Source organism: Ctenopharyngodon idella, chromosome 1, assembly GCF_019924925.1.
Source record: "Ctenopharyngodon idella isolate HZGC_01 chromosome 1, HZGC01, whole genome shotgun sequence".
In the NCBI taxonomy this organism is placed as follows: Eukaryota; Metazoa; Chordata; class Actinopteri; order Cypriniformes; family Xenocyprididae; genus Ctenopharyngodon; species Ctenopharyngodon idella.
Window position 1 is genome coordinate 35,639,306 of NC_067220.1, and position 17,427 is coordinate 35,656,732.

Here is a 17,427-nt window from a genome sequence, read left to right on the forward strand (position 1 = left end):
TTATCTCTGCTGGAGTTAGATTTGCTACTTAGTTGGCCCTCCTTTGGTCACCTTGAAAGCGATCCTCTGGGTTGAGCTAGGTTCCTGAGTGTCCTAGTTCCCTAGAATTGAGCAGATGGTTATCAGGTAGCTCAGGCTCCATTGGAGCCTCCCTAATACTAGCCCTGGAGTTCTAGATCTTTACCAAGTAGTTGGCCCTCGGGCAGGCCACCTTGAAGGAGATCCTCTGGGTCGAGTAGGTCCTTAGCACTTCCAGCTAAGATAGTATTCTGACTCCCTAGAGTTATATCAGAGTGTAGGCTCTTTAGGAGCCTCTCTGGTACTTGCATTGAGCTTGGTCAATACTCGTCTCGGTTGAGTCCAGTGGGTACTCCCCTCGCATTGAAGGTCATTCTTTAGAGTACTGCGCTCCCGAGGTCTGATCGGAAGGTTGAAGGTCTCTCGTGAGACCTCCCTGGGAGGTCAGTATTGAAGGCTGAGGACCTTGCCCCTGAGTTGGTCATTGAGGTTTAAAGGGTTCTTTAAGTAAGAACTCCCTTGATCGATCAGCTCCTGTTGGAGCTGGAGGTACGTCTCTCTTTAGGGACCTTTTTTAGAGTATTCAACTTTCAGAGTGCTTATTAAGAAGCGCTCTGTAGATCCTAGGTTGAGCATCTCCCGTAGTATCTCTCCTCGATTGCAAGGGTTCTAAGCGCTATGCTGAGTTCTGCTCCCCAGGATGCCCATCTCTACGTCCGGTCTGAGTTGGTTACTTCCAGTTACTGCCAGTTTGCAATCCATCTTTCTGGACCCCTCCTCTGGAGGCTAGTGCTTTAGAGATTCTGTTTTTTTTGTTCCAAGCCTTGGTAGGCCTCTAGATGTTTCTGGAGGCCTCTTGAGGGTTATAGCTTGGGTGGTGGCCGTAGGGAATGCTGTCACTGACAGCCTTTGTGACCCTTAGGAGGAGTGTTTTTTGGCATTTCAGTTGAAATGGTTTCTGATATTTGTCACAGCCATTCTTTGGCATGCACTCCCTTCAGCATGGCGGCGTGGGTATTCGTTCCCCAAATGCATTAAGACGCAGTGCGAGTTCCCTTTCGAAAGGGAATGCATGTAACCATGGTTCCCTGAGAACAGGGAACTGCATCTCCCTGCCATGCCTCGGGGCCGCCTGCTGAACAGTCCCTTCAGACGATAAGTGGATGACTTGTTCTCTAGGCGCACCTTATGTGCGTTCGGGTCACACTAGTAGTGACATCATAGGCTGTCGCCGGCCAATACGATTGCCGTGATTTGATAGCGTTTCAGACACCGGTTCCCGCTAAGGCATTCCCCAAATGCGTTAAGACGCAGTGTCTCGTTCCCTGTTCTCAGGGAACCGTGGTTACATGCATAACCTGAGACGTTCTTCAGCTTTTATTAATAGCTTTTTATAAGGTTCCATAAAGAACCATGCTTTGAAAGTGCTATGACATTAATAGTGTTATAAATAACCTTTTAAATAATAGTTTTTTATTATTATTATTATTATATTTATATTATTATTATTTTGATATATTATTTATTAATATTGTTTTTTACCCCTCTATCTGCCTGATCTTATATCTTGTAGCCTCTATTAGGGTTTTACATAAAAAAAATGTCAACAGCATGTTGTGTCAATTATGTACTTTTTTATTGACAAGAAATTGTAGCAAAAAGTTAACAATAATAATTAGCTGAATACATTAATAAATGACAAATGACATTGAACATGAATAAATACATAAAGAAGTAAAACAAAATAGAAACAGAAAGAAGACGTAGTGAAGACCATGTTCCAGTAAAATATTTACACAGTCCTCTATGATGCCTCTAAGTCAATCATTATGTGTATATTTTAGTGTAACTGAATGGCACTTTCTCTCTGCAGATGATGAGGTTGTGGGATGTGACAGCATCTGAAATACACAATTACAGTGTGCCTCATCCATCCATTTGTTTATGTAAAAACAGTTATGTTTATGAAGGCCAAAAGTAGCAAAAATTGACAGTATGTGAGCCTTTCACAATGTTAAAAGGAAAAAACAAAAATAATATAAAGTCATTGGATAGCTTTAAGGTTTTTTTTTGACTGGGTATGTTTATGCACAAACCCAAGTAATATATATATATATATATATATATATATATATATATACACACACATATCGATCAACAGATGGTTTAACATCTCATTCAAAGGATGGTGCTTGTTACAGTATAGTGTACCTGTCACTACACTGGGGATTTAGGACTCACACAGACCACAGGGTGAGCACCCCCTGCTGGCCTCACTAACACCTCTTCCAGCAGCAACCTGGTTTTTCCAGGAGGTCTCCCATCCAGGTATTAACCAGGCTCAGCCTTGGCTTAAGTGGGCAAACAATCTTGGACTACAAGGTGATATGGCTGTGGCTAATGTATAAATCAGATTATACATTGACATAAAATAGAAATAACAGTAAAAACTGTATATACACTAGTTTGAATGTCTCCCTTTTGACCGCATTGGATTTTAGTTTAGTTTCACAGTACAACCACCACAAGTCGCAAATATTGCTTTTCAACTTTCACAACTACTTATTTGATAAACCTGTTGTGAAACCGATTTGTGGACTGAACTTTTTATTGTATAGTAGGCTACATTTACACACATTATCAGGAAAACAATAATGAATGTAGGTTCCTACATACATATACCGATATAAACAACATAGCATAGCCTATAGTAGGACAAGAAACAAATGTTTACTTCTATTTATTTTGCAGAAGCTTCTACAAAGCAAATTACAAATGAGAAACAAATAATTTGTTACAAACTAACAACAAAAACAAACCACAAATTATACAACTTTTTGTAAGCCAAAATCACTTTTTGTAAGCTAAAACTTTTTTTATGTTGGTAAAATAGAAATTTAGAGATTCCATTTAATGAATGAGGTGGAGTTCGCCGGTGGGAACTGTTTACATATAAAAAGTTACAATAAAAAAAATAAGGAAACTGACAACAAATTCCAACAATTTATCGATGTAGGCCTACTAGCAAAAATATTAATAAGAAAATGTAAATAAGTTTAAAGCTGGGAAGTTTCAGAAGGCTTAAAAGAGAAACCAAACCAGAATTTCTGAGTTATTTCACACTGAAAGAAAGAAAAAAATGCAGTAATGTTTCAATTAGTAATTTTATATTTTGAACTGCACACACACACACACACACACACACACACACACACACACACATATTCATTTTATATATCTGGTTTGGACCTGTTTTTAGGTATCTGCCTGTAGCAGATTATATTCAATATGTACTGTACATTGTGCTCATTGTGTTATTTATTTAATGTATGATGCCTCTGATGTATATTTTGCTTATGTTACTCTACGTGACCTCGTAAATTGCCCCTTGGGGACAAAAAGTGTTTGAATTGAATTGAGTTCAATTGAAATATCAACATTCCACATATTTGGAGAAAATAATGTTCACATGATATATCTTGAAATATAATTTAAAAACAGATTTTTTTTTGGTCTTGATTTAACTAATAGCCGAGCCATCGTTTCCTCCAGACTGTCCAGCAGTTACAGAGTTTACCTCTAAGTTTTGTCTTAGTTTTAGTGTTTGCATTTATTTTTTAATTGAATAAGCTATTTCCATTAATGTGATTAAAGGACTATCTGCATCTGGCCAAACATTACTAGCAGTATTTCCATAGGATAAAAAAGATTACAAACCATTCCAAATTTGCTATGATTGTACACTTGTCAATTGAGGCTAGATAAGGGTCGGAGTGCGTGGAGGAGGGAGCAAAATAATTAAACTGGACCATGGCTGACCAATGTTATGTGACCATTTTAGTACGCAATGAACTTATCACACAGTCACGTTTTTACTGTATCCAGCACCACCGCTGCCGATTCGTCACGACAGTACCACAGTAAAGGAATTCTGTTGTGAGACTGCAGTCTTCATTTATGATAAGATTAAAAGAGAGCCTGTGGGATAATCTATGTAGTGAAACTACATAATGTTTCACATGGTTTAAACCATGAATACTGTTTCCACCCATGAGGGGGCATTGTTGAGCCAGTGGAATAAATGCAAGGATAGATATAGGGCCCTATTTTAAGCTCATGTTCTAAAGTGCACGGCGCAAGTGCACTTAGGGCATGTCCGAATCCACTTTTGCTAGTTTAACAACGGGAAAAATGGTCGGCGCACCCGGCGCATGGTCTAAAAGGGTTGTCCCTATTCTCTCAATGAGTCATGGGTGTGTTTTGGACCCTATAGGCACATATTACTAACACGCTCTTTAAATAACAAAAAATAAATAAATAAATATTGTGCCATTGACTTTAGTCCAGGTTTCAGTTGGTCAATGGCACAATCTATTTCAGTTGCCTCAAAATAGCAACACGCTAACAATGCAAATGAACACACCTAGGGGCTTAATTTGACGGACGAAAACATGGAGCGATACGACACAGGAAAAGAGGGTTTTCAAGCATTCTTTGTCATGAAGAAAAATGTAATCTACGAAAGAGCACATTACAAAATGAGAAAACAAGGGAAAAACAAACCAGTCGACTTCTTTGTGACTACTGTACTGTACTCCTTGGCTGAGCACTGCAAATATGGGCCACTGCACGACAAACTCATCAGAGACAGGTAAGTCGTTGGTTTGAATGATATACAGTATCTCACAGAAGTGAGTACACCCCTCACATTTTTGTAAATATTTTATTATATCTTTTCATGTGACAACACTGAAGAAATGACACTTTGCTACAATGTAAAGTAGTGAGTGTACAGCTTGTATAACAGTGTAAATTTGCTGTCCCCTCAAAATAACTCAACACACAGCCATTAATGTCTAAAATGCTGGCCACAAAAATGAGTACACCCCTAAGTGAAAATGTCTAAATTGGGCCCAAAGTGTCAATATTTTGTGTGGCCACCTTTATTTTCCAGCACTGCCTTAACCCTCTTGGGCATGGAGTTCACCAGAACTTCACAGGTTGCCACTTGAGTCCTCTTCCACTCCTCCATGATGACATTACGGAGCTGGTGGATGTTAGAGACCTTGCGCTCCTCCACCTTCCGTTTTAATACTTGATGCACCATTAGCTGAGGATGCGAAGGTGAATCTTCCATCTGAAATTAAAAACAGCCTCCGAATACCACCTCAATAATGCATTAATGCCCCGATTTATCCAGCTGTAATGGAATATTTTGCCATGGGCTAACTGTCTTGGCTTCTTGAATATCTTCTTCCTCCAAATACGCTCAACTGTATAAGAGGGACAATGTGTAATCTGCTCATTTCTTTACTCATGATTAATCGTTATGGGCATGATATATGCATACAGAACTTTAGAAATTGTAGTCCTCTGAATTAGAAATGATTATTTAAAGTTTGCCTTGATAAATCCTCAGCAACTGACATTGAATGTCCATGTACGTGTTTTTCTGAAATGAATGTTTATTTATAAAAAACACACATCTTTCTAGTGTTGCACCTGCTGAATTCATTCAACAGAAAATGAAAGGAAAAACACATTTGGTTTTCTCTGATTGCTCAAGCTCCCTTGTGTTACACAACCAAATGAGCCAAGTCTCTTTAATCTAAGATTTGACATTCAGCGGTGCGAGAAAGTCACTGAACTTGAATCGCATTTGCATCTTTCTCATGATGGATCAGATTAAAGAAATGCGATGATTGCGTGAAGTCCCCTGACAGATTTTTTTAGGCCTTACCTTCAGAATTAAAGGTAATCCTAAACCCGTGCTTCTCTGTATGTCCTCGTAGATCAAAAAAGGTGTTTTGTCTGATGAGAAATACATTTGCATACATAACAAACGCTAAGACAAAAGGCAAGACACACTTGTCTTTGTACTCCTCACCTGGTTGCCACCACACACATTTGACACCATCTGAACCAAATATGTTTATCTTGGTCTCATCAGAGCACAGGACATGGTTCCAGTAATCCATGTCCTTAGTCTGCTTGTCTTCAGCAAACTGTTTGCAGGCTTTCTTGTGCATCATCTTTAGAAGAGGCTTCCTTCTGGGACGACAGCCATGCAGACCAATTTGATGCAGTGTGCGGCGTATGGTCTGAGCACTGACAGGCTGACCCCCCTCCCCTTCAACCTCTGCAGCAATGCTGGCAGCACTCATACATCTATTTCCCAAACACAACCTCTGGATGTGACGCTGAGCACGTGCACTCAACTTCTTTGGTCGACCATGGCGAGGCCTGTTCTGAGTGGAACCTGTCCTGTTAAACCGCTGTATGGTCTTGGCCACCGTGCTGCAGCTCAGTTTCAGGGTCTTGGCAATCTTCTTATAGCCTACGCCATTTTTATGTAGAGCAACAATTCTTTTTTTTCAGATCCTCAGAGAGTTCTTTGCCATGAGGTGCCATGTTGAACTTCCAGTGACCAGTATGAAAGAGTGAGAGCGATAACACCAAATTTAATACACCAGCTTCCCATTCACACCTGAGACCTTGTAACACTAACGAGTCACATGACACCGGGGAGAGAAAATGGCTAATTGGGTCCAATTTGGACATTTTCACTTAGGGGTGTACTCACTTTTGTGGCCAGCGGTTTAGACATTAATGGCTGTGTGTTGAGTTATTTTGAGGGGACAGCAAATTTACACTGTTATACAAGCTGTACACTTACTACTTTACATTGTAGCAAAGTGTCATTTCTTCAGTGTTGTCACATGAAAAGATATAATAAAATATTTATAAAAATGTGAGGGGTGTACTCACTTCTGTGAGATACTGTACGTCTGTTGGAGCAAATGCAGTTAAAGATATAACACTGGAAAAAGCCATTGATATGGCAAGACAGACTGAAGCAGTGAAGCAGCAGCAGAGTAACCTGTGTGGTGGTGAATGTGTTAATGCTAAAACATTTGGATCGGTAGATAAAGTCATAAGCAAAAGCAAGCCATCTCAAAGCAGGCAGAGAGTCAAAAGTTGCCATGAAGCAAAAGAAAAATCTAAACAGTCCCAGTCAAGATGCGGAAAAATCTCATTTGAAAGCGCACTGCCCTGCAGTGTCATGCATGTGGAACACGGGGTCACTACAAAAAAAGTGTGTGCTTCATCCAGAAAGGTGAATGAAATTCAAGAACAAAACCCTGGCATATTTTTAAGCACTGTGGTTGCTGAAGGTAATCCATGGCTAATTGATAATAAAATAAAAGACTGTGAAGTACTGTTCAAAATTGACACAGGTGCCAATGTCACTATTATTCCAAACCATGTGTTCCATGTTATATTTAAAGATGGCAAGAAACCAGCACTCCAGAGAGTTACTAAGCCCTTACTTGGACCTGAATGCTCACCACTTAGTGTGATTGGAGTTTCGAACATGCTGCTTCAGAAAGGAGACAAGCATACATTGGAGGAAGTGTATGTTGATAAGAGTCTATATTCGGCACTTCTGCCATCACCAAACTGGGTCTTGTCGCATGTGTTAATGACATAAGCATTTACACTTTACAGGAATGCTATCCAAAGCTGTGCAGTGGGCTAGGAATGTTACAGAGGCCATACACCATTAAACTGAGCCCAGGAGCAGTCCCATTTTCCCTCAAAACTCCATGGCGCATTCCTTTTCCAATTATGGCAAAATTTAAAAATGAACTACAAAGCATGGAGCGGATGGGGGTCATAAGCAGGGTGGAAGAACCCACGGAGTGGTGTGCAAGCATCATCATGGTGCCTAAAAAGTCCGGTGACCCACACATTTGCATTGACTGTGTGCGAAGGGAGAAATTAATTCTTCTCTCTGTTGAACTGACCCTTGGATTGCTAGCGGGAGATAGTGTCTTTAGCAAGCTAGATATAAACATGGGATTTTGGCAGATCCCTCTAACTGAGCAGTCCGCCAAGCTGACAACCTATATCACACCGTTTGGGTGGTACTTCTTCAATCGTTTGCCCTTTGCCTGAGCACTTCCAAAATCATATAGTGACCCAAGTCACTTAAGACCTGAATGGAGTGGTCTGTCACATGGACGATGTGCTTGTGTGGGGGTGTTCTCAAGAAGAGCATGATGTGCTCCAAAAGATGGAAAATGCTGGCGTTACCCTCAACTGTGCCTTGTCACAGCATGTAGTCATGTTTCTCGGCCACATTATCTCAGACTCAGGGGTGCAGCCAGACTCAGCTAAGACAGCAGCAGTCCAAGAGATGCCAGAGCCAACAAAACGTTTGAGTTCAGGTGTTTTCTTGGTATGGTGAACCACCTGGGAAAATTCATCCCACGTCTGGCCAACCATTGTAATTGGTGGTAATGTGTTTTTCATAACATTTTGTAGTCTGAACAGTTTTCAGGCAATGTTAATCTTTACAAAGGATATTGTTTATTGCTCATTGTTGAGTTGTGTTCTAAGCAATGTCTAGTAAGAGTAAGATGTCAGCGCTATATGTTTTTCATTGTTTTCTCTGTTAAAAAGGGAGATGTGGGATAATCTATGCACTGAAACGACATCATAATGTTTTACATGGTTGTGAAACCTGAATACTGTTTCTGCCCATGAGGGGGCGTTGTTGAGCCAGTGGAATAAATGCAAGGTTAGGTTAGGAGTTCACGTGTTTGTGTGCGAGGTATTTACTCATGCAAAAAACTAAATAATACGAATTGCCTACCGCAATAAAACATGATTTTATTTATCTGGTCTCACAGTCTGCGTGCAATAACAAACATACAACTCAACCAAAGGTTCGATTTGCCAGGAATTTCTAAACTGGTTATTTTTATTAAATCAAAAACATAAAGCACAATGAGTGTAGTCTGTAATATAATACAGACGTTGTTGCCTTTTTCAGCCATGAGTTCATTAAAAGGTTTGATACAATGTGGTGTATCAAAATGCAAAGTTAGATTTTTTTTTCCTTTTTATTTTTCCTCAATATTTTTGAAGAAGGGCCTAACGAAATCCAAAGTTTTTTAGAAAAATGTAGCCTACTAAAAAGTACAGTAGTACTAGTGTACTGTAATTAGTCAAATTTAGTTTTTGGTTCTGTTGTGTTGTGTTGATCATGTGTTGCTATTTTACTATGTGTCAAACAAATTTTCAGTTATAAATTTCCCTGTATTACAGCAATAGCCTAAAAAAAGTATATTTTCATATTTAGATATCATAATTAAGCAATATAGAAATTGTAACTGAAACATACCCAGAGGAATCGAAGAGCAAAGACAAAACTAGTTTTCCTTACAAGTGGGTACTCTGTGTAGATGGATTTACCAGAAAGGTCGTATGTTATCTATAGTGCCTTAAAGGCCACGATATACTTCAATGAAATCGAAGAAGGAACGAACTGATGTGACGTCATTTCGAACAAAATCAGGCCGAAACGAAGTTTGTTTGGAGTTCGTTTTGGAAGTTCGAAACAGTTTGCCAAAGCGAACTTTTTGGAAAAGTTCGCTTCGGCTGGTAAACACTTTAGTACACTTTCTTTTACAGTTCATTTCTCTTCTCGAGTCCGTAGCAGTCAGACGCCCACGAGTGAAAACACTGGAGAGCGTTGTACTTCTGATGAAATGATAGACTGACACTGTTTTTCGTGTTTAATCGCTTGGTTTTAAGCAATCTATTTTATAAAGCAGTGGCCTTTTGAAAGGGAATGCTGTCACTGACAGCCTTTGCGACCCTTAGGAGGAGTGTTTTTTGGCATTTCAGTTGAAATGGTTTCTGATATTTGTCACAGCCATTCTTTGGCATGCACTCCCTTCAGCATGGCGGCGTGGGTATTCGTTCCCCAAATGCATTAAGACGCAGTGCGAGTTCCCTTTCGAAAGGGAATGCATGTAACCATGGTTCCCTGAGAACAGGGAACTGCATCTCCCTGCCATGCCTCGGGGCCGCCTGCTGAACAGTCCCTTCAGACGATAAGTGGATGACTTGTTCTCTAGGCGCACCTTATGTGCGTTCGGGTCACACTAGTAGTGACATCATAGGCTGTCGCCGGCCAATACGATTGCCGTGATTTGATAGCGTTTCAGACACCGGTTCCCGCTAAGGCATTCCCCAAATGCGTTAAGACGCAGTGTCTCGTTCCCTGTTCTCAGGGAACCGTGGTTACATGCATAACCTGAGACGTTCTTCAGCTTTTATTAATAGCTTTTTATAAGGTTCCATAAAGAACCATGCTTTGAAAGTGCTATGACATTAATAGTGTTATAAATAACCTTTTAAATAATAGTTTTTTATTATTATTATTATTATATTTATATTATTATTATTTTGATATATTATTTATTAATATTGTTTTTTACCCCTCTATCTGCCTGATCTTATATCTTGTAGCCTCTATTAGGGTTTTACATAAAAAAAATGTCAACAGCATGTTGTGTCAATTATGTACTTTTTTATTGACAAGAAATTGTAGCAAAAAGTTAACAATAATAATTAGCTGAATACATTAATAAATGACAAATGACATTGAACATGAATAAATACATAAAGAAGTAAAACAAAATAGAAACAGAAAGAAGACGTAGTGAAGACCATGTTCCAGTAAAATATTTACACAGTCCTCTATGATGCCTCTAAGTCAATCATTATGTGTATATTTTAGTGTAACTGAATGGCACTTTCTCTCTGCAGATGATGAGGTTGTGGGATGTGACAGCATCTGAAATACACAATTACAGTGTGCCTCATCCATCCATTTGTTTATGTAAAAACAGTTATGTTTATGAAGGCCAAAAGTAGCAAAAATTGACAGTATGTGAGCCTTTCACAATGTTAAAAGGAAAAAACAAAAATAATATAAAGTCATTGGATAGCTTTAAGGTTTTTTTTTTTTTGACTGGGTATGTTTATGCACAAACCCAAGTAATATATATATATATATATATATATATATATATATACACACACATATCGATCAACAGATGGTTTAACATCTCATTCAAAGGATGGTGCTTGTTACAGTATAGTGTACCTGTCACTACACTGGGGATTTAGGACTCACACAGACCACAGGGTGAGCACCCCCTGCTGGCCTCACTAACACCTCTTCCAGCAGCAACCTGGTTTTTCCAGGAGGTCTCCCATCCAGGTATTAACCAGGCTCAGCCTTGGCTTAAGTGGGCAAACAATCTTGGACTACAAGGTGATATGGCTGTGGCTAATGTATAAATCAGATTATACATTGACATAAAATAGAAATAACAGTAAAAACTGTATATACACTAGTTTGAATGTCTCCCTTTTGACCGCATTGGATTTTAGTTTAGTTTCACAGTACAACCACCACAAGTCGCAAATATTGCTTTTCAACTTTCACAACTACTTATTTGATAAACCTGTTGTGAAACCGATTTGTGGACTGAACTTTTTATTGTATAGTAGGCTACATTTACACACATTATCAGGAAAACAATAATGAATGTAGGTTCCTACATACATATACCGATATAAACAACATAGCATAGCCTATAGTAGGACAAGAAACAAATGTTTACTTCTATTTATTTTGCAGAAGCTTCTACAAAGCAAATTACAAATGAGAAACAAATAATTTGTTACAAACTAACAACAAAAACAAACCACAAATTATACAACTTTTTGTAAGCCAAAATCACTTTTTGTAAGCTAAAACTTTTTTTATGTTGGTAAAATAGAAATTTAGAGATTCCATTTAATGAATGAGGTGGAGTTCGCCGGTGGGAACTGTTTACATATAAAAAGTTACAATAAAAAAAATGAGGAAACTGACAACAAATTCCAACAATTTATCGATGTAGGCCTACTAGCAAAAATATTAATAAGAAAATGTAAATAAGTTTAAAGCTGGGTAGTTTCAGAAGGCTTAAAAGAGAAACCAAACCAGAATTTCTGAGTTATTTCACACTGAAAGAAAGAAAAAAATGCAGTAATGTTTCAATTAGTAATTTTATATTTTGAACTGCACACACACACACACACACACACACACACACACACATATTCATTTTATATATCTGGTTTGGACCTGTTTTTAGGTATCTGCCTGTAGCAGATTATATTCAATATGTACTGTACATTGTGCTCATTGTGTTATTTATTTAATGTATGATGCCTCTGATGTATATTTTGCTTATGTTACTCTACGTGACCTCGTAAATTGCCCCTTGGGGACAAAAAGTGTTTGAATTGAATTGAGTTCAATTGAAATATCAACATTCCACATATTTGGAGAAAATAATGTTCACATGATATATCTTGAAATATAATTTAAAAACAGATTTTTTTTTGGTCTTGATTTAACTAATAGCCGAGCCATCGTTTCCTCCAGACTGTCCAGCAGTTACAGAGTTTACCTCTAAGTTTTGTCTTAGTTTTAGTGTTTGCATTTATTTTTTAATTGAATAAGCTATTTCCATTAATGTGATTAAAGGACTATCTGCATCTGGCCAAACATTACTAGCAGTATTTCCATAGGATAAAAAAGATTACAAACCATTCCAAATTTGCTATGATTGTACACTTGTCAATTGAGGCTAGATAAGGGTCGGAGTGCGTGGAGGAGGGAGCAAAATAATTAAACTGGACCATGGCTGACCAATGTTATGTGACCATTTTAGTACGCAATGAACTTATCACACAGTCACGTTTTTACTGTATCCAGCACCACCGCTGCCGATTCGTCACGACAGTACCACAGTAAAGGAATTCTGTTGTGAGACTGCAGTCTTCATTTATGATAAGATTAAAAGAGAGCCTGTGGGATAATCTATGTAGTGAAACTACATAATGTTTCACATGGTTTAAACCATGAATACTGTTTCCACCCATGAGGGGGCATTGTTGAGCCAGTGGAATAAATGCAAGGATAGATATAGGGCCCTATTTTAAGCTCATGTTCTAAAGTGCACGGCGCAAGTGCACTTAGGGCATGTCCGAATCCACTTTTGCTAGTTTAACAACAGGAAAAATGGTCGGCGCACCCGGCGCATGGTCTAAAAGGGTTGTCCCTATTCTCTCAATGAGTCATGGGTGTGTTTTGGACCCTATAGGCACATATTACTAACACGCTCTTTAAATAACAAAAAATAAATAAATAAATATTGTGCCATTGACTTTAGTCCAGGTTTCAGTTGGTCAATGGCACAATCTATTTCAGTTGCCTCAAAATAGCAACACGCTAACAATGCAAATGAACACACCTAGGGGCTTAATTTGACGGACGAAAACATGGAGCGATACGACACAGGAAAAGAGGGTTTTCAAGCATTCTTTGTCATGAAGAAAAATGTAATCTACGAAAGAGCACATTACAAAATGAGAAAACAAGGGAAAAACAAACCAGTCGACTTCTTTGTGACTACTGTACTGTACTCCTTGGCTGAGCACTGCAAATATGGGCCACTGCACGACAAACTCATCAGAGACAGGTAAGTCGTTGGTTTGAATGATATACAGTATCTCACAGAAGTGAGTACACCCCTCACATTTTTGTAAATATTTTATTATATCTTTTCATGTGACAACACTGAAGAAATGACACTTTGCTACAATGTAAAGTAGTGAGTGTACAGCTTGTATAACAGTGTAAATTTGCTGTCCCCTCAAAATAACTCAACACACAGCCATTAATGTCTAAAATGCTGGCCACAAAAATGAGTACACCCCTAAGTGAAAATGTCTAAATTGGGCCCAAAGTGTCAATATTTTGTGTGGCCACCTTTATTTTCCAGCACTGCCTTAACCCTCTTGGGCATGGAGTTCACCAGAACTTCACAGGTTGCCACTTGAGTCCTCTTCCACTCCTCCATGATGACATTACGGAGCTGGTGGATGTTAGAGACCTTGCGCTCCTCCACCTTCCGTTTTAATACTTGATGCACCATTAGCTGAGGATGCGAAGGTGAATCTTCCATCTGAAATTAAAAACAGCCTCCGAATACCACCTCAATAATGCATTAATGCCCCGATTTATCCAGCTGTAATGGAATATTTTGCCATGGGCTAACTGTCTTGGCTTCTTGAATATCTTCTTCCTCCAAATACGCTCAACTGTATAAGAGGGACAATGTGTAATCTGCTCATTTCTTTACTCATGATTAATCGTTATGGGCATGATATATGCATACAGAACTTTAGAAATTGTAGTCCTCTGAATTAGAAATGATTATTTAAAGTTTGCCTTGATAAATCCTCAGCAACTGACATTGAATGTCCATGTACGTGTTTTTCTGAAATGAATGTTTATTTATAAAAAACACACATCTTTCTAGTGTTGCACCTGCTGAATTCATTCAACAGAAAATGAAAGGAAAAACACATTTGGTTTTCTCTGATTGCTCAAGCTCCCTTGTGTTACACAACCAAATGAGCCAAGTCTCTTTAATCTAAGATTTGACATTCAGCGGTGCGAGAAAGTCACTGAACTTGAATCGCATTTGCATCTTTCTCATGATGGATCAGATTAAAGAAATGCGATGATTGCGTGAAGTCCCCTGACAGATTTTTTTAGGCCTTACCTTCAGAATTAAAGGTAATCCTAAACCCGTGCTTCTCTGTATGTCCTCGTAGATCAAAAAAGGTGTTTTGTCTGATGAGAAATACATTTGCATACATAACAAACGCTAAGACAAAAGGCAAGACACACTTGTCTTTGTACTCCTCACCTGGTTGCCACCACACACATTTGACACCATCTGAACCAAATATGTTTATCTTGGTCTCATCAGAGCACAGGACATGGTTCCAGTAATCCATGTCCTTAGTCTGCTTGTCTTCAGCAAACTGTTTGCAGGCTTTCTTGTGCATCATCTTTAGAAGAGGCTTCCTTCTGGGACGACAGCCATGCAGACCAATTTGATGCAGTGTGCGGCGTATGGTCTGAGCACTGACAGGCTGACCCCCCTCCCCTTCAACCTCTGCAGCAATGCTGGCAGCACTCATACATCTATTTCCCAAACACAACCTCTGGATGTGACGCTGAGCACGTGCACTCAACTTCTTTGGTCGACCATGGCGAGGCCTGTTCTGAGTGGAACCTGTCCTGTTAAACCGCTGTATGGTCTTGGCCACCGTGCTGCAGCTCAGTTTCAGGGTCTTGGCAATCTTCTTATAGCCTACGCCATTTTTATGTAGAGCAACAATTCTTTTTTTTCAGATCCTCAGAGAGTTCTTTGCCATGAGGTGCCATGTTGAACTTCCAGTGACCAGTATGAAAGAGTGAGAGCGATAACACCAAATTTAATACACCAGCTTCCCATTCACACCTGAGACCTTGTAACACTAACGAGTCACATGACACCGGGGAGAGAAAATGGCTAATTGGGTCCAATTTGGACATTTTCACTTAGGGGTGTACTCACTTTTGTGGCCAGCGGTTTAGACATTAATGGCTGTGTGTTGAGTTATTTTGAGGGGACAGCAAATTTACACTGTTATACAAGCTGTACACTTACTACTTTACATTGTAGCAAAGTGTCATTTCTTCAGTGTTGTCACATGAAAAGATATAATAAAATATTTATAAAAATGTGAGGGGTGTACTCACTTCTGTGAGATACTGTACGTCTGTTGGAGCAAATGCAGTTAAAGATATAACACTGGAAAAAGCCATTGATATGGCAAGACAGACTGAAGCAGTGAAGCAGCAGCAGAGTAACCTGTGTGGTGGTGAATGTGTTAATGCTAAAACATTTGGATCGGTAGATAAAGTCATAAGCAAAAGCAAGCCATCTCAAAGCAGGCAGAGAGTCAAAAGTTGCCATGAAGCAAAAGAAAAATCTAAACAGTCCCAGTCAAGATGCGGAAAAATCTCATTTGAAAGCGCACTGCCCTGCAGTGTCATGCATGTGGAACACGGGGTCACTACAAAAAAAGTGTGTGCTTCATCCAGAAAGGTGAATGAAATTCAAGAACAAAACCCTGGCATATTTTTAAGCACTGTGGTTGCTGAAGGTAATCCATGGCTAATTGATAATAAAATAAAAGACTGTGAAGTACTGTTCAAAATTGACACAGGTGCCAATGTCACTATTATTCCAAACCATGTGTTCCATGTTATATTTAAAGATGGCAAGAAACCAGCACTCCAGAGAGTTACTAAGCCCTTACTTGGACCTGAATGCTCACCACTTAGTGTGATTGGAGTTTCGAACATGCTGCTTCAGAAAGGAGACAAGCATACATTGGAGGAAGTGTATGTTGATAAGAGTCTATATTCGGCACTTCTGCCATCACCAAACTGGGTCTTGTCGCATGTGTTAATGACATAAGCATTTACACTTTACAGGAATGCTATCCAAAGCTGTGCAGTGGGCTAGGAATGTTACAGAGGCCATACACCATTAAACTGAGCCCAGGAGCAGTCCCATTTTCCCTCAAAACTCCATGGCGCATTCCTTTTCCAATTATGGCAAAATTTAAAAATGAACTACAAAGCATGGAGCGGATGGGGGTCATAAGCAGGGTGGAAGAACCCACGGAGTGGTGTGCAAGCATCATCATGGTGCCTAAAAAGTCCGGTGACCCACACATTTGCATTGACTGTGTGCGAAGGGAGAAATTAATTCTTCTCTCTGTTGAACTGACCCTTGGATTGCTAGCGGGAGATAGTGTCTTTAGCAAGCTAGATATAAACATGGGATTTTGGCAGATCCCTCTAACTGAGCAGTCCGCCAAGCTGACAACCTATATCACACCGTTTGGGTGGTACTTCTTCAATCGTTTGCCCTTTGCCTGAGCACTTCCAAAATCATATAGTGACCCAAGTCACTTAAGACCTGAATGGAGTGGTCTGTCACATGGACGATGTGCTTGTGTGGGGGTGTTCTCAAGAAGAGCATGATGTGCTCCAAAAGATGGAAAATGCTGGCGTTACCCTCAACTGTGCCTTGTCACAGCATGTAGTCATGTTTCTCGGCCACATTATCTCAGACTCAGGGGTGCAGCCAGACTCAGCTAAGACAGCAGCAGTCCAAGAGATGCCCGAGCCAACAAAACGTTTGAGTTCAGGTGTTTTCTTGGTATGGTGAACGACCTGGGAAAATTCATCCCACGTCTGGCCAACCATTGTAATTGGTGGTAATGTGTTTTTCATAACATTTTGTAGTCTGAACAGTTTTCAGGCAATGTTAATCTTTACAAAGGATATTGTTTATTGCTCATTGTTGAGTTGTGTTCTAAGCAATGTCTAGTAAGAGTAAGATGTCAGCGCTATATGTTTTTCATTGTTTTCTCTGTTAAAAAGGGAGATGTGGGATAATCTATGCACTGAAACGACATCATAATGTTTTACATGGTTGTGAAACCTGAATACTGTTTCTGCCCATGAGGGGGCGTTGTTGAGCCAGTGGAATAAATGCAAGGTTAGGTTAGGAGTTCACGTGTTTGTGTGCGAGGTATTTACTCATGCAAAAAACTAAATAATACGAATTGCCTACCGCA